General features: G+C 42.6%; 1 pseudogene; it reads left to right on the top strand.

Annotated features, from left to right (window-relative positions):
• The first annotated feature begins 17,160 nt into the window (after positions 1–17,160).
• Positions 17,161–17,278, top strand: LOC126254442 (5S ribosomal RNA; annotated as a pseudogene).
• Positions 17,279–22,437: the final 5,159 nt, after the last annotated feature.

The following is a 22,437-nucleotide window of genomic DNA, read 5'->3' as shown; positions in this document are numbered from 1 at the left end:
AACCATACGCGACTGGAACAGGAAAGGGAGGTAATGACTGTGGCACGTAAAGTGCCCTCCGCCACACGCCGTTGGGTGGCTTGCGGACTAAATATGTAGATGTAGATGTAGATGTAGATTCCGTGGAAAAATTGGAACATGTGAGGCAATACTGACCCTACGACTTACCTTAGAAGCTAGGAAGCTAAGGTTAAGGCAAACCTACGTTTCTGACATTTGTAGACTTAGAGTAGGCTTTTGACAATCTTGACTGGAATACTCTCTTTCAAATTCTGAAGGGGGCAGGGGTAACACACAGGGGGCGAAAGGTTATTTACAATTTGTACAGAAACCAGATGGCAGTTATAAGAGTCGAGGGGCATGAAAGGGAAGCAGTGGTTGGGAAGGGAGTGAGACAGGGTTGTAGCCTCTCTCCGATGTTATTCAATCTGTATATTGAGCAATCAGTGAAGGAAACAAAAGAAAATTAGGAGTTGATATTAAAATCTGTGGAGAAGAAATAAAAACTTTGAGATTCGCCGATGACATTGTAATTCTGTGAGAGACAGCAAAGGACTAGGAAGAGCAGTTGAACGGAATGGATAGTGTCTTGAAAGGAGGATATAAGATGAACATCAACAAAAGCAAAACGAGGATAATGGAATGTAGTTGAATTAAATCGGGTGATGCTGAGGGTATTAGATTAGGAAATGAGACACTTAAAGTAGTAAAGGAGTTTTGCTATTTGGGAAGGAAAATAACTGATGATGGTCGAAGTAGAGAGGATATAAAATGTAGACTGGCAATGGCAAGGAAAGTGTTTCTGAAGAAGAGAAACTTGTTAACATCGAGTATAGATTTAAGTGTCAGGAAGTCGTTTCTGAAAGTTTGTGTATGGAGTGTAGCCATGTATGGAAGTGAAACATGGACGATAAATAGTTTGGACAAGAAGAGAATAGAAGCTTTTTAAATGTGATGCTACAGAAGCATGCTGAAGATTAGATGGGTAGATCACATAACTAATGAGGAGGTATTGAATAGGATTGGGGAGAAGCTTGTGGCACAACTTGACTAGAAGAAGGGATCGGTGGGTAGGACATGTTCTGAGGCATCAAGAGATCATCAATTTAGTATTGGAGGGGAGCGTGGAGGGTAAAAATCGTAGAGAGAGACCAAGAGATGAATACATTAAGCAGATTCAGAAAGATGTAGGTTACAGTAGGTACTGGGAGATGAAGAAGCTTGCACGAGATAGAGTAGCATGGAGAGCTGCATCAAACCAGTCTCAGGAGTGAAGACCACAACAATAACGTGAGAGAGGAATGGAACAAATGGATGATGGATGAAACTCAACACGAATTCCTGCCGAAGGGAGCTTTAAAACGACGTACAATCAAATTGTGTCAGTGGATAAAACAGTTGTGGTCTAGAGTGAGAGAAGACATCGTTAAATCTTTCAAGAAGTGTGCCCTAAGCAACGATGGCACTGAAGACCTTCTTATATGTGAAGGGGAGACAACTATGACAACAAAGAGGAAAACGAAGAAGAAGAATAAAGTTCAGATGACGATTTTCAGGGATTTCAAAGATCTGTTAAGTTTTATAAACTAAGGGTGGCGAGCACCAAACTAGTATAAATTACTCTTGTGGTAACTCTTACTTCTTTAGTCTGGACTGCTTCTGTGGTAATATACCCTTTTAATAATTGTTGGAGAGCTCTATTTCTATTTACTTGCCGGCCACTGTGGCCGAGCCGTTCTAGGCGCTTCAGTCCGGAACCGCGCGACTGCTACGGTCGCAGGTTCGAATCCTGCCTCGGGCATGGATGTGTGTGATGTCCTTAGGTTAGTTATGTTTAAGTAGTTCTAAGTTCTAGGGGACTGACGACCTTAGATGTTAAGTCAGTGCTCAGAGCCATTTTTAAGTCTATTTACTTCTTTAGTTGTAACTAAAGTAGTAACGCCTTTTTTGCTAAAGAAGTAAGCCATTTTTGCACACTGCTGGCACGTGCATTACGTTTCCTATCGGAAAATATTGACTGTTGGCAGACATTACTGCATCACTTTTTGCGTAATTTATGTTAATCGCTATAATTTTAGAAGCTAGAAATTATTATTAAATTAAATTATTAAAATTGGAAAATCTAGATGCTATTGCACTAATTAATGATAAGATCTGTGTATTATGAAAAAGAAACGTGCTATTAATAGATGAATCTATTGTTAACCCTGCCATCTACAGCTACCAACGTCCATTGTTGGTTGGTGATACGTATTAATTTAAGGGCCAGTTTGAGATACGAGCTAGGAGAGACATGGAGGTAGCCAAGAAACGTTCAAAAAACATACTAGTAAATAAAAAAGAGCGGTTTGCTGGAATAATGAAGAAGTACATAACTAGTATTGAATCTAAAAAGCACGATATCAGCATGCTAAGAAAGAAAAAAAGGATGCTTGGGAAAAATACGCGTTGAATACAAAGCAGAATTTCTTACACAAAGATCACAAGAGGAGCTTAAAGTAATTTGGAAGGACATGAAAGCGAAAGCAAAGAAAATGAAAGCTAAATGTGATCGTGAACAATTTCAAACTGGTGGGGAAGTAGGTGAGACGAAGATGGGCGATACAAGCCAAACGGTTGTTGATATGATCCCACAAGTTTTCGAGGAGATAGCTGGAGTTAACAACAATGACACGTCTGAAGATAATGTGATACTTCCAAGCAACTTCGATGATGATAACTGCTCTGAAGGTAGCAATAAAACTGCTGAAGCTAGAACTTTATCCGATAGTCATGAACCTCGACCTGCATTCTCTGGTGGGAGCTTATCAGAAGATGCGCCCAGCAAAAGAGGGAGAAAACATGTGGTTGTAGTGAAGAACCGAGAGTTGTTGGACAACAATGAGACGAGCTTCATTCTTAAAAAATGCGTCTAATACGAGAGGAATTCAATGCAAAAAATGTTATTAACAGGAAGGCAAAGAGAAATCATGGAAGAAGGGCATAACCTCAAAATGGAAATTATGAGTAAGTTCACGAACGTAATGGAGCAAACTTCAGGTTCCAGTTCTTCAGCCAATGTGGTCGAGAAATGTGGGTTTTTGTGAACGAATAAGAAAATATTCAAATGTATTAGACCTCTTTTATTTCCTTGATGTTTTTTGAAATGGTTAATATGTTCTTGTTTCTTGTATGGCATAATATTTGTGTTTACCATTTCAGCATCGGTACTAATTTCCAATATTTATCTAAATTTGCAGTATTATAAAAGATTTTTTTTTAGGAATAATCGAAACATTGTATGACTTTGTCTACTCAGTTAAGAAACAAAATGAGAATGTTAATCCCATAACAAAAAAAGAAATAAAGAAAAAATGAACATAACTATAAAACTACACATAAGTAAAATGAGTCACTTTTCACTGCAGTAGTGACAATCCGAGGGCTTATTTATTCATTTAAGAAGGAAAAGAATTTACACTAACTTCTAATTTTACTAGGAAACTAGGTACAATCTTAATTAAAGTAATTAATTATAACAGGCCTTTTGACGGTTTGGCATGCAGCATCTGCTCCTGGCTGAAATGCATATTGTTCGATGTCATGCACCTCCACAGCATCAGTGTGAAACACATCTCTAACTTCTATTCCAAAGTTGTGTAAAACTGCAGCAGCCACAATAACATTCCCCCACTTGTTTGGTTTAAATTGCATTGTTTTAGTAAAAATTTGGAAACGTTTCTTCCGAACACCGAACTCTCACTCTATTACACATCTGGTAGCAATATGGGCTCTATTGCAGCGCCGTTCGGCTCCTGTGTGATCTCGGAACACAGGCGTCGTAAGATGTTTGGAGAGAGCATATCCACTATCTCCAACGAGCAACCCATCATATTGTCCATTTTCAAATTCTGCAGCAACTCTGCTACCGTCCCAAATACGTGCATTATGCCTGGAACCCGGCCAATGGCTTACCACATTAAAAATCTTCGTATTGGCATCACAGATGATTTGTATATTGATAGAAAAGAAATTCTTGCGATTTCTGTATGGTTCTGCTTGTGCTCCAGAAGTTCCAAGTATGTGCATATGTACACAATCTGTGGTTGCTATGATATTTGGGAATCCACCAGTTCGACAGAATTCCCTTTTGTTGTTTGCTGTATTTTCTTGGCTCTGTGGCATGGACACATACAGTGGCTATAAGGCGATTAAACTATTTATCACACTGTTAAAAGCTCTTACAGCAGCAATACGATGGATATCAATGAGATCCCCTGCTACGTTTTGGTAAGTACCTGTGCAAAAGATTCACAGTCCACAAAGAAGTTGCAGCCTAGGAGTCAAAGCACGCTTCCTGTCAGAATTATTGTGCAGTAGCGGCTCCAGCATACCAAGCACTCTTTGAAATCACTGTCGCTGTAATTCACAAATTGGTCTCCTCTTCCCACTACAACCTCCATTCTTGGGATGTTCATCTCTTACTCCATCTCCATATATTCTTCGTAGTCCAGGTAATCCATAGAATTCGACACTTAAAACACAGAACTCAAAGATCGCACCTTACTCTCTTACTTTACTCTTACTACTGCCTAAGAGTAAATTTTGGTCTTATTTCCTCCTTTAGTTACTAACGTGGTAGCTTACTCTTCAATGGTGTACATAAATTTACTTCGGAAGTAAATGAAAAATTTACTCCTGGAGTAATTTACTGCTATATCAGTACTATCGACTGGAAGTCGCCGATTTTCTTCTCTCTTAGTAACTTACTACTTTAGTTTCATTTACTCCTGGTTGGTGCTCGCCACCTTAAGAATTTTTGGTCTGGCTTTGCAGTCTAATAAAGGAATGGTAAAAATGTTATTTCTTAAAGAAATTGCTTGAAAATTAAGGTGTGTCTTACAGTCAATAGAGTCTTATAGTCCGTAAAATCCGGTACTTCAATGTGTAGAGGAGAGTCCTTAATTGGCAGTAATATACACTCCTGGAAATGGAAAAAAGAACACATTGACACCTGTGTGTCAGACCCACCATACTTGCTCCGGACACTGCGAGAGGGCTGTACAAGCAATGATCACACGCACGGCACAGCGGACACACCAGGAACCGCGGTGTTGGCCGTCGAATGGCGCTAGCTGCGCAGCATTTGTGCACCGCCGCCGTCAGTGTCAGCCAGTTTGCCGTGGCATACGGAGCTCCATCGCAGTCTTTAACACTGGTAGCATGCCGCGACAGCGTGGACGTGAACCGTATGTGCAGTTGACGGACTTTGAGCGAGGGCGTATAGTGGGCATGCGGGAGGCCGGGTGGACGTACCGCCGAATTGCTCAACACGTGGGGCGTGAGGTCTCCACAGTACATCGATGTTGTCGCCAGTGGTCGGCGGAAGGTGCACGTGCCCGTCGACCTGGGACCGGACCGCAGCGACGCACGGATGCACGCCAAGACCGTAGGATCCTACGCAGTGCCGTAGGGGACCGCACCGCCACTTCCCAGCAAATTAGGGACACTGTTGCTCCTGGGGTATCGGCGAGGACCATTCGCAACCGTCTCCATGAAGCTGGGCTACGGTCCCGCACACCGTTAGGCCGTCTTCCGCTCACGCCCCAACATCGTGCAGCCCGCCTCCAGTGGTGTCGCGACAGGCGTGAATGGAGGGACGAATGGAGACGTGTCGTCTTCAGCGATGAGAGTCGCTTCTGCCTTGGTGCCAATGATGGTCGTATGCGTGTTTGGCGCCGTGCAGGTGAGCGCCACAATCAGGACTGCATACGACCGAGGCACACAGGGCCAACACCCGGCATCATGGTGTGGGGAGCGATCTCCTACACTGGCCGTACACCACTGGTGATCGTCGAGGGGACACTGAATAGTGCACGGTACATCCAAACCGTCATCGAACCCATCGTTCTACCATTCCTAGACCGGCAAGGGAACTTGCTGTTCCAACAGGACAATGCACGTCCGCATGTATCCCGTGCCACCCAACGTGCTCTAGAAGGTGTAAGTCAACTACCCTGGCCAGCAAGATCTCCGGATCTGTCCCCCATTGAGCATGTTTGGGACTGGATGAAGCGTCGTCTCACGCGGTCTGCACGTCCAGCACGAACGCTGGTCCAACTGAGGCGCCAGGTGGAAATGGCATGGCAAGCCGTTCCACAGGACTACATCCAGCATCTCTACGATCGTCTCCATGGGAGAATAGCAGCCTGCATTGCTGCGAAAGGTGGATATACACTGTACTAGTGCCGACATTGTGCATGCTCTGTTGCCTGTGTCTATGTGCCTGTGGTTCTGTCAGTGTGATCATGTGATGTATCTGACCCCAGGAATGTGTCAATAAAGTTTCCCCTTCCTGGGACAATGAATTCACGGTGTTCTTATTTCAATTTCCAGGAGTGTAGAAAAGTTCGTAGCTGACATGAAAATGTAGCTTACGGTTGTTCCCGCATTTGCTGGGTATAAAGCTGATCCGTCAAGTATTGTGAAAGAACTTGCATGCGAAGCGCGCTGTATCACTTCAGGACGGAAAAAGGAGGGTCGGTTTCGCAAACGATGGATGCTATGACCCATTCATATACAACAATGCCAGCGATACGTGTGAGTGGATTACTGTTTCTGCAGGTTTGTATCTATCGTTAGGAACCTCAAGGAAAATTAGAACCACAAATAAAGAGAAAGGAGGTTTAGTTGCAAAAATCTTGTAACTCACGTACCAAAATCGGGAATAATGGGAAAGTATAACTTTAAACATTTCATTCAAAACGTTTTCTTATCAGTGGTACGAAATGATCCATTACTTTTGTTGGAGATTTGGCCAACACATAGCGACACCTACGTATTTAAGTAAACGATGGAAAAACTGTTGGTATAATTCTAATTCTAATTGGAGAAACTAATGTGGTCGAACGTCTTGATAAATATTTTTTTAGGCAATGGAAAACGTTTTTCAGAAAATTGCTGGGAAATGTAATATCCGATAGCCGTCTGCCATTTCAAGTTTATCATCGAAAAAGTATTCTTAACCTTCAATCATTTGTGCATTATCAATTTTCGTCAACACATTTAACGAATTTTATCAGCTACGCCTGGTACAAAGCGCGTTATGTAGAATAACGACATCCTCCCCAATCTGTGTAAAGAAAACTAGCAGTTACTGTGAAACTCCTGTATGCAATAAGCTTTCTTTCATCAAGTGTGCCTAGTATAAAGAAAATGTTCGCTTTCATTATTCAATATACACTTCGTTCTTTTGTGACAACTATAGAGAATAAACATGGAAGTGTTTCATTGTTAGTAAAACATACATACCTGTGTCTGGACCGAAGACCACAACAACAACAACAACAACATATCGGTATTGCTGAGTTTTGTATAACCTGACTTTACTTGTGCAAGCTGTCCTCCTAAACACGCCAGGTGGAGCCAGTAGACAGCGCGACTTTGTAGAGGGACATTGTTCACAGTTCTGTTCAGTTGAAGTTCCATTTGTGTGAAATTAGGACAAGTCGCTAAAGAAAGTGGTACACGCAGCGTAAGTAATTGAATATGGCCCCTAAATGCCAGACTGCTTATGATTCACGGGTAAAGATAATCACTTTGCACCAAGATGGCAACAGAGTCCGACAAATACACTCCTGGAAATTGAAATAAGAACACCGTGAATTCATTGTCCCAGGAAGGGGAAACTTTATTGACACATTCCTGGGGTCAGATACATCACATGATCACACTGACAGAACCACAGGCACATAGACACAGGCAACAGAGCATGCACAATGTCGGCACTAGTACAGTGTATATCCACCTTTCGCAGCAATGCAGGCTGCTATTCTCCCATGGAGACGATCGTAGAGATGCTGGATGTAGTCCTGTGGAACGGCTTGCCATGCCATTTCCACCTGGCGCCTCAGTTGGACCAGCGTTCGTGCTGGACGTGCAGACCGCGTGAGACGACGCTTCATCCAGTCCCAAACATGCTCAATGGGGGACAGATCAGGAGATCTTGCTGGCCAGGGTAGTTGACTTACACCTTCTAGAGCACGTTGGGTGGCACGGGATACATGCGGACGTGCATTGTCCTGTTGGAACAGCAAGTTCCCTTGCCGGTCTAGGAATGGTAGAACGATGGGTTCGATGACGGTTTGGATGTACCGTGCACTATTCAGTGTCCCCTCGACGATCACCAGTGGTGTACGGCCAGTGTAGGAGATCGCTCCCCACACCATGATGCCGGGTGTTGGCCCTGTGTGCCTCGGTCGTATGCAGTCCTGATTGTGGCGCTCACCTGCACGGCGCCAAACACGCATACGACCATCATTGGCACCAAGGCAGAAGCGACTCTCATCGCTGAAGACGACACGTCTCCATTCGTCCCTCCATTCACGCCTGTCGCGACACCACTGGAGGCGGGCTGCACGATGTTGGGGCGTGAGCGGAAGACGGCCTAACGGTGTGCGGGACCGTAGCCCAGCTTCATGGAGACGGTTGCGAATGGTCCTCGCCGATACCCCAGGAGCAACAGTGTCCCTAATTTGCTGGGAAGTGGCGGTGCGGTCCCCTACGGCACTGCGTAGGATCCTACGGTCTTGGCGTGCATCCGTGCGTCGCTGCGGTCCGGTCCCAGGTCGACGGGCACGTGCACCTTCCGCCGACCACTGGCGACAACATCGATGTACTGTGGAGACCTCACGCCCCACGTGTTGAGCAATTCGGCGGTACGTCCACCCGGCCCCCCGCATGCCCACTATACGCCCTCGCTCAAAGTCCGTCAACTGCACATACGGTTCACGTCCACGCTGTCGCGGCATGCTACCAGTGTTAAAGACTGCGATGGAGCTCCGTATGCCACGGCAAACTGGCTGACACTGACGGCGGCGGTGCACAAATGCTGCGCAGCTAGCGCCATTCGACGGCCAACACCGCGGTTCCTGGTGTGTCCGCTGTGCCGTGCGTGTGATCATTGCTTGTACAGCCCTCTCGCAGTGTCCGGAGCAAGTATGGTGGGTCTGACACACCGGTGTCAATGTGTTCTTTTTTCCATTTCCAGGAGTGTATAAAAGAAATTGAAGATATCCATCAACAGAGTTGTCAAGACCTATATCAGCATTCAGATACAGGCTTCTGTGATGATCATGCTCCCTCAGGAGAATCCAGGAAAAACGTCGGAACGCCAGGAAAAATGTTTGGTAGTGACCAGTAAACGTATAGGGTTCAAAATTGTCCGTGAATTGACTGCTGAACTAAACACAAATGGGAATACGTCAGAGAGTGAGTCAACAATGACGCAGCGCCTGGCAGGAAACAACCTCCATGGTCATGTAGCAGCAAGGAAACTATTGTTGCGCCCTGTTAACATTGGGGTACAACACACCAGCATTGGGCAGCAGGGGATTGGGAAACATTTTGTTCAGTGATGAATCCAAGTTCGAAATATTTGGAAACAAACGCTGTCAATTCGTACACCGTTAACCCAAGGAATGCTTGAATCCTCAGTATGTAATTCCAACTGTGAAGCCTAGAGTGGGTTCTGTCATGGTATGAGGGTCTTTTGGATGGGGTGAAGTCGGATATTTGGCTGAAAGTAGAAGGAAAAGTGAACCAGAAGGATTATCATATCATTCTCCAACATCCGAAGATATCTGGTTTGGGTCTGATAGGGAAAGAATTTGTCTTTCAGCAAGACAACGACCCGAAACATACTTCCCGCTTGCTTCAGAATCGTGTAAAGTCTCTAGATGATATGAAAATACCTGGATTCGGCAGGAGGATCCGAAAATGGGGAATCATGGTTGACACTCTTGTGGGAGGCCTTGCAGTATGAATGGAGACTAATTTGAGCTGAAATCGTGGCAAAATTGACCCGTGACATACCGAGAAAGTGCAAGACAGTGAGTAAGGCAAAGGGTGACTGTTCTGAGGAATCTAAAATTAATTGTCGCGTTTACCTATTACTGTCTGTGTTTGATAAACAGTGAGAAAACAATAAAATGCAATTTTATAATGTAGTTCCCTTCCATGTCCATAATCACTTGGTGTTTCCAAACTTATGGAGGGAAGTGTACATATGTAAGAGAGCCTTTTTTTTTTTTTGTTAAAGAAGCAACTTAGCAGAGAAATGGGATTCATGATCACCTCTTGGGACGTTTGGCCACAATGTAATCAATTACAGCAAATAGTAAGTTGTTTATCATATTCCCTTGGTCATTTAATAGTAGTTTCATTTCCTCCTTTGCTTTGTGTATGTGATAGTCTTCTTGTAAAGCTAACTAAAAGCATTTGGGTGTATAAATAAAATAAAATATCAATGTGTAGTATGCAAAAAGGCATTTTCCTGCAAACTAGAGCAGGTTATATACAGCTGCTGCGGAAAACGGCCACCTCAAAATACTTTTTAAATAGGATTTCATATTGGAGTGGACTGATAACTTCGATTAAGAAACATTGCAGATAAATAAAAGATGTTAATTTTTCTGCAACAAGTACACTCTGATTTAAATTATGTGGCAACTGGTATTGGGTTGTTGTCGCGACAGGTACTGTCTGCAGGCAACCTCCACAGCATCCCACTCCCCCCACCGATTGACCATCGCTTTAAAGTCTCTATCCCCTATAAACGTCATGTAAAATCTAAATTTCACATACAGTTAGATCTCTGAAGTGTCCTTAACCATGCCAAAAGTCTTTCGTAATTACAAAAAAATGGCTCTGAGCACTATGGGACTTAACATCGGAGGTCATCAGTCCCCTAGAACTTAAAACTACTTAAACCTGCCCGAGGCAGGATTCGAACCTGCGACCGTAGTGGTCCCGCGGTTCCAGACTGAAGCGCCTAGAACCGCTCGGCCACTGCGGCGGGCTTTTGTAATTACAACTGCGGCAATGTTAGTGTTGTGGTTTACAGTCTGAAGACTGGTTTGATGCAGCTCTCCACGCTATTGTATCGTCTGTAAGCCTCTTCAGCTCCGAATAACTACCGCAGCCTACATCCTTCTGAACCTGATTACCGTATTCATCTCTTGGTCTCTCTCTACAATTTTTACTCATCAAACTTGCCTCCAGTACTAAGCTGGTGATCACTCGATGTATGAGAACGTGTCTTATCAATAGATCGCTTCTTTTAGTCAAGATACATGACAAATTTCTTCTCTCCCCAGTTTTATTCAGTACCTCCTCGTTAGTTACATGATCTACCCATCTAATCTACAGCATTCTTCTATAACACATTTCAAAATATTCTATTCTGTTCTTGTCTGAACTGTTTATCGTGCAAGTTCAGTTTCATACAAGGTTACACAGCAGACAAATACCTTCATACCTTCAGAAGAGACTCCCTAGCACTTATATATATATATATATATATATATATATATATATATATATATATATATATATATATATATATATATATATATATATATATATATATATATATATACCCTATCCGAGCCTCAGGTACAGGGCGGGTCGCAGGTGGCGGATAGCGAACGATCCATCAGATATGGTGGACAGCTGCGAATAAGGGGAAACCCAAATAAGCAGTCCCGGACCGAGGCGGCAGCATCACGAGGGTGTGGGAGTGTGACTTTTGGCAAGGGTCACACTCATTCAAAAACCACAGAACCCGAAGACGTTGCTGTGTCATGGCGAGTAAGTGCCGCCATTACAATAAGCACCGTCAACACCCAAATCCAGGACGCGTCTGAAGTGGGAACCATCGGCATCCTGGTCAGCGTCTGTTCACACAATGTGCGGCTGGTCATAATGCTCCAGGAACTAACAATCCCTGGTTCTAAACACCCAGTGGAAACACTGGACCAACTTGATTACAAGCAAGTATGACTCGTGCAAGTAATAACAACATTACCCCAGGTGGTAACCAATCCACCCATCAACAGATGGCAACCAGGAATTCGGATTCTGGGGAACCTGGACTTACACGATTACATCAGAGAAAGTCGGAGCTCTCTGGCAAACTTCCACTTAAAACACCTACATACATTGGAACCTTTAACATAAATACATTAATCCAACCAGGAAAACTTCTAAACCTTACAACAGAACTTGAAAAGCAAAAGATAGTAATACTAGCCTTACAGGAGACACGTTTTACAGATGAAGAAACATCAGATTATGGCAACTATCGCATCTTTAAGAACAAGACGGATAAACGAATCGGAAGAGGAGCCCCCCATCTCGGGATGGCGTTTATCATACACAAGAGCGTGCTCAGCTCCATCAAGGAAGTTACTCCCGTAAATAATAGGATAATGACGATGCGCTTACAATGTGCCAACAAAACATACACAATGGTTAATGTTCATGCTCCCACAAACGGAGACAACAAGAAAAACCCCATAGAAACAGAAAAGTTCTGGGAAAATTTGGAGAATATAATGGCCAGGATTCCAAAAGATGATACAAAAGTTCTACTCGGCGATTTTAATGCCCAAATGGGTAGAGAGAAAATCCACCAAAAAACCGTAGGCAAATATCCTGCACATAAATTTACCAATAAAAATGATACAAGGCTCGTCGAACTATGTAAGCAGAATAACCTGAAGATAATGTCAACATCTCTAAGAAAATGTCCAAGAAAACAAAAGACATGGAGATCTCCTATACAACAAATTGGCGAGTTTCAAATAGATCATGTGGCGATTTCATACCCAGTACAAAAAGAAATTTACGACGTCCAAGTACGCAGAGGAGCAAACATTGATTCAGACCATTACCTAACTAGAATTAAAATCAAGTTTACAGCACGAAGAAGTCATCAGAAGAAAACAGAAATACAGAAATATGACACCAAGAAGATTAAAGAATCTAAAGTAAAAGAAGAATGGGAGAAGGAAAAGGCAAACACATGGGAAGAATTTCATTCTAAAATCACGCGAATAGCTAAGGAAACTATTCCCTTGAAAAAGATATTCAAACACCCTTGGTGGGATTCGGACTGTGAAAATGTATTGGAAAGGAGAAAAAAGGCATTTCAAGAATATAACAGTAAAAAATCACAAGAAAGTCTACATTTATTTAACGAGGTTAGAAAACAGGTTTCAAAATCTATTAGGCAAGCAAAAAGGAAGTACACAAAGGCACAACTGGATGCCATAGAAGAAAATTTCCAAAACTATAATAAAAGAGACTTCTACAGAACTTTCGCAGATAAAATACGAGGATATATCCCTCAAAATTTATGCTTCAGAAAACCAGATGGTAAATTAGCCCTAACAAACCAGGAAAACTGTCAAGTATTGGCTCAATATTTTTCTAACCTACTAAATTGCCCAGAACCTAGTTTAAGGTTTCCCAAAGAAATCTGTGCCAACGCTCAACCGGATTCATTACCACCAACACAGGAAGAAATCAAATGTCACATTAAAAACTTAAAAAATAATAGAACATCTGGCGAAGATGGCATTGTTGCAGAGCTATTAAAAAACCTAGGACCAAAGACGTTGCAAGAGCTCACAAAAATAATAACAAAAATATGGGAAACAGAAAAATTACCAGAGGAGTGGAAATGTGCCCTTATTCACCCGTTACATAAAAAAGGAGACAGAACAAATGTCAATAACTACAGGGGAATCTCACTTTTACAAGTCACCTACAAAATTCTCTCAACATGCCTGCTGAAAAGAACACAAGAGCAGCTGGAATGCCAAATTGGTGATTATCAAGCAGGCTTCCGCCCCGGTCGCTCATGCATAGAACAAATACTTAATTTAAAGACAATATTAAAACACAAAGCAATTAGAAATGCCCCCATAATTTGTACATTTGTAGATTTTAAGAAAGCCTATGACTCAATTGACCGGCAATCTTTGTTTAACATTTTAGAGGAACTTGGACTTGACTCCAAAACACTAAGGCTTATCAAAGAATCACTGACAGACACTGTATCTAAAGTTAAATTCAGGAGAGAAATCTCTGAACCTTTTATCATAAAAACTGGAGTACGTCAAGGTGACGGGCTATCTTCACTTTTGTTTAATATAGTCCTGGATAAAGTCATTAAGGAATGGGAAAAAGAATTAAAAAATCAATCCTACTGGAAACCAATCCATCTTGGTAGAACCAAAGACAACGTGGAGATATCTTGTTTAGCATTCGCGGACGACTTGGCCATACTTGCAGATGATGAAGAAATCGCCACTAAACAAATAGAGATCCTTAAGGAATGCGCGGATAAAGTAGGTTTACAAACTTCGTTTCAAAAGACAGAATTTTTCTGTACAAAATTCCATATACACAGTTTGAACACAAAATATGGAAAAATAAATACAGTAAAACATTTTAAATACCTAGGTGAAATTTTGGAGCCAACCGGAGGAGAGAAAGTTGCACAGAAGATCAGACAACAGAAAATGAAGAGAGCATATGGTATGACACATGAAATATACAATAAAAAATGCATCTCCTCGAACACAAAAATCAGACACTACTGCGCAGTAATTAAGCCAGCAGCACTATATGCTAGTGAAACGCTCACACTCCACACAAAATGTGATTTAGAAAAAATACTAAAAGAAGAACGAAAAATTATGAGAAAGATTTTAGGTCCAAAATTAACAGAAGAAGGATACCGGATACAATCAAGAAGAACCACAGAAACTATATCAAACCTGGCAGCAGACATAAGAAGGCGAAGATTAAAATTTTATGGACATGTTTTTAAAATTAAAATACAGAGCGTAGGTACGTTTGAACATTTTATTTCGGTTGTTCCAATGTGATACATGTACCTTTGTGAACTTATCATTTCTGACAACGCATGCTGTTACCTCGTGATTATCTGTAAATACAACATTAATGCAATAAATGCTCAAAATGATGTCCATCAACCTCAGTGCATTTGGCAATACGTGTAACGACATTCCTCTCAACAGCAAGTAGTTCGCCTTCCGTAATATTCGCACATGCATTGACAATGCGCTGACGCATGTTCTCTGGATCACGATAGCAAATATCCTTCAACTTTCCCAACAGAAAGAAATCCGGGGACGTCAGATCCGGTGAACGTGCGGGCCATGGTATGGTGCTTGGACAAGCAATCCACCTGTCATGAAATATGCTATTCAATACCGCTTCAACCGCACGCGAGCAATGTGCCAGGCATCCATCATGTTGGAAGTACATCGCCATTCTGTCATGCAGTGAAACATCTTGTGGTAACATCGGTAGAACATTACATAGGAAATCAGCATACATTGCACCATTTAGATTGCCATCGATATAATGGGGGCCAATTATCCTTCCTCCCATATTGCCGCACCATACATTAACCCGCCAAGATAGCTGATGTTCCACTTGTCGTAGCCATCGTAGATTTTCCGTTGCCCAATAGTGCATATTATGCCGGTTTACGTTACCGCTGTTGGTGACTGACGCTTCGTCGCTAAATAGAACGCGTGCAAAAAATCTGTCATCGTCCCGTAACTTCTCTTGTGCCCAGTGGCAGAACTGTACACGACGTTCAAAGTCGTCGCCATGAAATTCCTGGTGCATAGAAATATGGTATGGGTGCAGTCGATGTTGATGTAGCATTCTCAACACCAACGTTTTTGAGATTCCCGATTCTCGCGCAATTTGTCTGCTACTGATGTGCGGATTAGCCGCGACAGCAGTTAAAACACCTACTTGGGCATCACCATTTGATGCAGATCGTGGTTGACATTTCACTTGTGGCTGAACACTTCCTGTTTCCTTAAATAACGTAACTATCCGGCGAACGGTCCGGACACTTGGATGATGTCGGCCAGGATACCGAGCAGCATACATAGCACACGCCCGTTGAGCATTTTGATCACAATAGCCATACATCAACAGGATATTGACGTTTTCTGCAATTGGTAAACGGTCCATTTTAACACGGGTAATGTATCACGAAGCAAATACCGTCCGGACTGGCGGAATGTTACGTGATACCATTACAGCGCCATCTATCACAAAGCGAAAAAAGTGGTCCAACTAAAACATACATATTTATTTACGTACTACACGAATATGTAATAAAAATGGGGTTCCTATTTAAAAAAAGAAACGCAGATGATATCCGTTTAACCTATGGCAGCGCCATCTAGCGGGGCAACCATAGCGCCATCTAGTTTCCACCTTCAAGCTAGACGAGTTTCGTCCTTTGTAGTTTTTTCGTTTGACGCTTATTTCGTGGGATATTTGGCCCGGTCACGATCAATGGACCACCCTGTACCCCTGTATATATATATATATTATCAAATTTTTCTTCTTCAGAAACACGTTTCTTCCCATTGCCAGCCTACATTTTATATCCTGAGATGAATATAACAAAGGCAAACCACGAAGTTTTTATTTCTTCTCCCAGAAATTTCTTATTGGTTTCTTTCATAGCTTGTTCAATGTAAAGATTGAATAACGTAGGAGAGACTACAACTCTGTTTCACTTCCTCCTCAATCACTGCTTCCTTTTTATGCCCCTTGACTCTTACAACTGCCTTCTGGTTTCTGTACAAGTTGTAAATAACCTTTCGCTCCGTGAGTTTTACCCCTGCTACCTTCAAGCAATGTATTGTAGTCTGCATTGTCAAAAGCTTTTCCAAATCTACAAAATAAGTAAACGTAGGTTTGCCTTTCTTTAACCTACCTTCTAAGATAGTCGTGGGCTCAGTATTGTTATTTTTTTTTTTTGAAATGAGTGAAATTTTCCCGTCCGGGAAACAGCTTCAAACTTATCACGTTATATCTCGAAAGCTACTGAACTCCCTGAGCCGGCCGAAGTGGCCGTGCGGTTAAAGGCGCTGCAGTCTGGAACCGCAAGACCGCTACGGTCGCAGGTTCGAATCCTGCCTTGGGCATGGCTGTTTGTGATGTCCTTAGGTTAGTTAGGTTTAACTAGTTCTAAGTTCTAGGGGACTAATGACCTCAGCAGTTGAGTCCCATAGTGCTCAGAGCCATTTGAACCATTTTGAGCCAACTCCCTGAAATTTTTTTCTTCGATTGGGTACTAAAGTATCTTGCTCGGTAACAGATCTGTCCAGAGTTGCCTGTCGCGTTGCGTTTGCTGCGTATAAGCTTCGGAAAGCGGCATTTTTGCTATTTTATCAACATTTACATCGTAAACAGTATGATGTTAAAATTCTCTATCTCATACAGAAATCAGGTAAAAATTCAGAAATTTACATATGGTATAGACCTCTAGAAGACAACGGCCTTGCCGCAGTGGATACACCGGTTCCCGTGAGATCACCGAAGTTAAGCGCTGTCGGGCGTGGCCAGCACTTGGATGGGTGACCATCCCGACCGCCATGTGCTGTTGCGATTTTTCGAGGTGCACTCAGCCTCGTGATGCCAATTGAGGAGCTCCTCGACCGACTAGTAGCGGCTCCGGTCAAAGAAAACCATCATAACGACCGGGAGAGCGGTGTGCTGACCACACGCCCCTCCTATCCGCGTCCTCAGCTGAGGATGACACGGCGGTCGGATGGTCCCGATGGGCCACTTGTGGCCTGAAGACGGAGTGCATAGACCTCTAGAGTGTCACTAAACAAGTCTAAAATTTGTTTTTAATTTTAAATAGAGACAGACTTACGTTTTTTTCTTGAAAGAGGAGAATCTGTTATTGTTGTTGTGGTCTTCAGTCCTGAGACTGGTTTGATGCAGCTCTCCATGCTACTCTATCCTGTGCAAGCTTCTTCATCTCCCAGTACCTACTGCAACCTACATCCTTCTGAATCTGCTTAGTGTATTCATCTCTTGGTCTCCCTCTACGATTTTTACCCTCCACGCTGCCCTCCAATGCTAAATTTGTGATCCCTTGATGCCTCAAAACATGTCCTACCAACCGATCCCTTCTTTTTGTCAAGTTGTGCCACATACTCCTCTTCTCCCCAATTCTATTCAATACTTCATCATTAGTTATGTGATCCACCCAGCTAATCTTCAGCATTCTTCTGTAGCACCACATTTCGAAAGCTTCTATTCTCTTATTGTCCAAACTATTTATCGTCCATGTTTCACTTCCATACATGGCTACACTCCATACAAATACTTTCAGAAAAGACTTCCTGACACTTAAATCAATACTCGATGTTAACAAATTTCTCTTCTTCAGAAACGATTTCCTTGCTATTGCCAGTCTACATTTTATATCCTCTCTACTTCGACCATCCTCAGTTATTTTACTCCCTAAATAGCAAAACTCCTTTACTACTTTAAGTGTCTCATTTCCTAATCTAATCACCCGATTTAATTTGACTACATTCCATTATCCTCGTTTTGCTTTTGTTGATGTTCATCTTATATCCTCCTTTCAAGACACTGTCCATTCCGTTCAACTGCTCTTCCAAGTCCTTTGCTGTCTCTGACAGAATTACAATGTCATCGGCGAACCTCAAAGTTTTTACTTCTTCTCCATGAATTTTAATACCTACTCCGAATTTTTCTTTTGTTTCCTTTACTGCTTGCTCAATATACAGATTGAATAACATCGGGGAGAGGCTACAACCCTGCCTCACTCCTTTCCCAACCACTGCTTCCCTTTCATGCCCCTCGACTCTTATAACTGCCATCTGGTTTCTGTACAAATTGTAAATAGCCTTTCGCTCCCTGTATTTTACCCCTGCCACCTTCAGAATTTGAAAGAGAGTATTCGAGTTAACGTTGTCAAAAGCTTTCTCTAAGTCCACAAATGCTAGAAACGTAGGTTTGCCTTTTCTTAATCTTTCTTCTAAGATAAGTCGTAAGGTTAGTATTGCCTCACGTGTTCCAACATTTCTACGGAATTCAAACTGATCTTCCCCGAGGTCCGCTTCTACCAGTTTTTCCATTCGTCTGTAAAGAATTCGCGTTAGTATTTTGTAGCTGTGACTTATTAAACTGATAGTTCGGTAATTTTCACATCTGTCAACACCTGCTTTCTTTGGTATTGGAATTATTATATTCTTCTTGAAGTCTGAGGGTATTTTGCCTGTCTCATACATCTTGCTCACCAGATGGTAGAGTTTTGTCAGGACTGGCTCTCCCAAGGCCATCAGTAGTTCTAATGGAATGTTGTCTACTCCTGGGGCCTTGTTTCGACTCAGGTCTTTCAGTGCTCTGTCAAACTCTTCACGCAGTATCTTCCATTTCATCTTCATCTACATCCTCTTCCATTTCCATAATACTGTCCTCAATTACATCGCCCTTGTATAAACCCTCTATATACTCCTTCCACCTTTCTGCCTTCCCTTCTTTGCTTAGAACTGCTTTCCATCTGAGTTCTTGATATTCATACAAGTGGTTCTCTTCTCTCCAAAGGTCTCTTTAATTTCCTTGTAGGCAGTATCTATCTTACCCCTAGTGAGACAAGCCTCTACATCCTTACATTTGTCCTCTAGCCATCCCTGCTTAGCCATTTTGCACTTTATGTCGATCTCATTTTTGAGACGTTTGTATTCCCTTTTGCCTGCTTCATTTACTGCATTTTTATATTTTCTCCTTTCATCAATTAAATTCAATATTTCTTCTGTTACCCAGGGATTTCTATTAGCCCTCGTCTTTTTACCTACTTGATCCTCTGCTGCCTTCACTACTTCATCCCTCAGAGCTACCCATTATTCTTCTACTGTATTTCTTTCCCCCATTCCTGTCAATTGTTCCCTTATGCTCTTCCTGAAACTCTCTACAACCTCTGGTTCTTTCAGTTTATCCAGGTCCCATCTCCTTAAATTCCCACCTTTTCGCAGTTTCTTCAGTTTCAATCTGCAGTTCATAACCAATAGATTGTGGTCAGAATCCACATCTGCCCCTGGAAATGTGTTACAATTTAAAACCTGGTTCCTAAATCTCTGTCTTACCATTATACAATCTATCTGATACCTATTAGTATCTCCAGGATTCTTGCAGGTATACAACCTTCTTTTATGATTCTTGAACCAAGTGTTAGCTATTATTAAGTTATGCTCTGTGCAAAATTCTACAAGGCGGCTTCCTCTTTCATTTCTTCCCCCCAATTCATATTCACCTACTATGTTTCCTTCTCTCCCTTTTCCTACTGACGAATTCCAGTCACCCATGACTATTAAATTTTCGTCTCCCTTCACTGCCTGAATAATTTCTTTTATCTCGTCATACATTTCATCAATTTCTTCATCATCTGCAGAGCTAGTTGGCATATAAACTTGTACTACTATAGTAGGCATGGGCTTTGTGTCTATCTTGGCCACAATAATGCGTTCACTATGCTGTTTGTAGTAGCTAACCCGCACTCCTATTTTTTTATTCATTATTAAACCTACACCTGCATTACCCCTATTTGATTTTGTATTTATAACTCTGACCAAAAGTCTTGTTCCTCCTGCCACCGAACTTCACTAATTCCCACTATATCTAACTTTAACCTATCCATTTCCCTTTTTAAATTTACTAACCTACCTGCCCGATTAAGGGATCTGACATTCCACGCTCCGATCCGTAGAATGCCAGTTTTCTTTCTCCTGATAACGACGTCCTCCTGAGTAGTCCCCGCCCGGAGATCCGAATGGGGGACTATTTTACCTCCGGAGTATTTTACCCAAGAGGACGCCATCATCATTTAATCATACAGTAAAGCTGCATGTCCTCGGGAAAAATTACGGCTGTAGTTTCCCCTTGCTTTCAGCCGTTCGCAGTACCAGCACAGCAAGGCCGTTTTGGTTAATGTTACAAGGCCAGATCAGTCAATCATCCAGACTGTTGCCCCTGCAACTACTGAAAAGGCTGCTGCCCCTCTTCAGGAACCACATTTTTGTCTGGCCTCTCAACAGATACCCCTCCGTTGTGGTTGCACCTACGGTACGGCCATCTGTATCGCTGAGGCACGCAAGCCTCCCCACCAACGGCAAGGTCCATGGTTCATGGGGGAAGGAGGAGAATCTATTATCTTAAAGATGGATGGACACAAGACAATGCCTGTATGAAAAGAAAGAGAGAAAGTATACGAGGTTAGCGGCGAATATATGGAATCGCCGAAAACTGAATCGGTGATCAGGAAATGGAATAAAATACACCCAAATAAATACAGAGAAATAAGTTTAGTGAACACAGGGTTCAAGCTCTGTGCCAAAATAACTACAGCAAAAATTAGAAAAAAGTCGTAGATGGCACTTGGACTCTCACCAAAACTCCGCTAAGATCGTTCATGTGTCGATGCTGTATTCAGCGTGCAATAGATAATCGAAAAATGTGATATCACGTACTGATAACATTACACGGGCGTCAGATTTGGCTGCGAAATGAGAAGTTTCCATTTGATGCGGATAGCGGTCGGACGGGATCTGGCAGACTCAACGGTGCACATCCGCTGCTGCAACGGCTCCGTACCATGAGCACCCTCTACCGCCGCAGTTTAGGACCACCGGTAAGAGCCTCCCAGGTCATTTGGGCTCAGAGCCACATCGCCACGTGACGGTACTTAGATGCCGTCTAGAAGCGGCTCCAACACCATACTTTATGCTTAGTACAGCGAGACTCTTGCTTGTGACATCGATGGCTGGACTCTGTTTCTTTCTGTCTTCGTTCACTCGGAGAAATACAAGTTAAGTACATCTACTGTTTACTGTGTTAGTTTATTCGCTATTCATTTCTGCTCTGACCAGCTTTACAACAGTGGCAGTTGCCACACTGCTCTGTAGCCCACCTCTGCCGATCGTTTTGAACGAAGTCGTACGCAACAAAGTGTAGCAGGAATATAATTTTCCAAACACCACGTATTCATTACTAACACAAAAGTATTTGTGACAGTTGTGGGACAAAATCTGTGAATAATTAGTTTGGTAAGATTTATCCGTTTTATGGAGGTCATAAAGTATAGATACACCGCTATTTTAAATGCCTACAGTGTTGGCGCGATTAATAAACCCACAATTATAAGCCGACGGAATAAACAAGGCCAATATCCTTCAGCGGCATTGTTCTTTTTGTAGATAGATGGTACGGTTCGAGGATAGAAAAGAGAAATGTTTACTATGATGCAGGTTACTCAAAAGTTTAGTCAAAATCGATACCCTGGCAGGAGGAGGAGTCACCTTTTCTAAGGGAAAAAAAAGACCTTGTATAATTTCCGCACACCATCAGCCACCCTGAACCGCATGAGGTGGGCAGATGGGGCCTGCAGCTTTGAACCTTGTGCTCATTTCCAGGAATTCGGGACCATAGTTGTCACAAAATAGGGCAAGTCTCTGGTTCAAGATTTGAACTTGACTGAAACGGAGATGTCCACGGTCGTTTATATTTGCCTCTGTTCTGCTTCCTAGTGCAGAGCTAATCCCGCCACTGGTACGCTAATCATAGTGACATGGACAGGCATGTTGCAGACTAGTCTTTTCTGGAGAGGACACAGCGTCCGTGGGAGAAGACAATACGTAAGTTACTTTGCGTAACTCGGATTAAGTTTGTCGGAATAGTTTGCGTAAGGCAACTATTTGCAATAGCTTTCAGTTCATTGACATTAGTGAAAGTAGG

Source organism: Schistocerca nitens, chromosome 4 (genome assembly GCF_023898315.1).
Source record: "Schistocerca nitens isolate TAMUIC-IGC-003100 chromosome 4, iqSchNite1.1, whole genome shotgun sequence".
Lineage (NCBI taxonomy): Eukaryota > Metazoa > Arthropoda > Insecta > Orthoptera > Acrididae > Schistocerca > Schistocerca nitens.
This window is presented reverse-complemented; position numbering and strand designations above follow the sequence as displayed.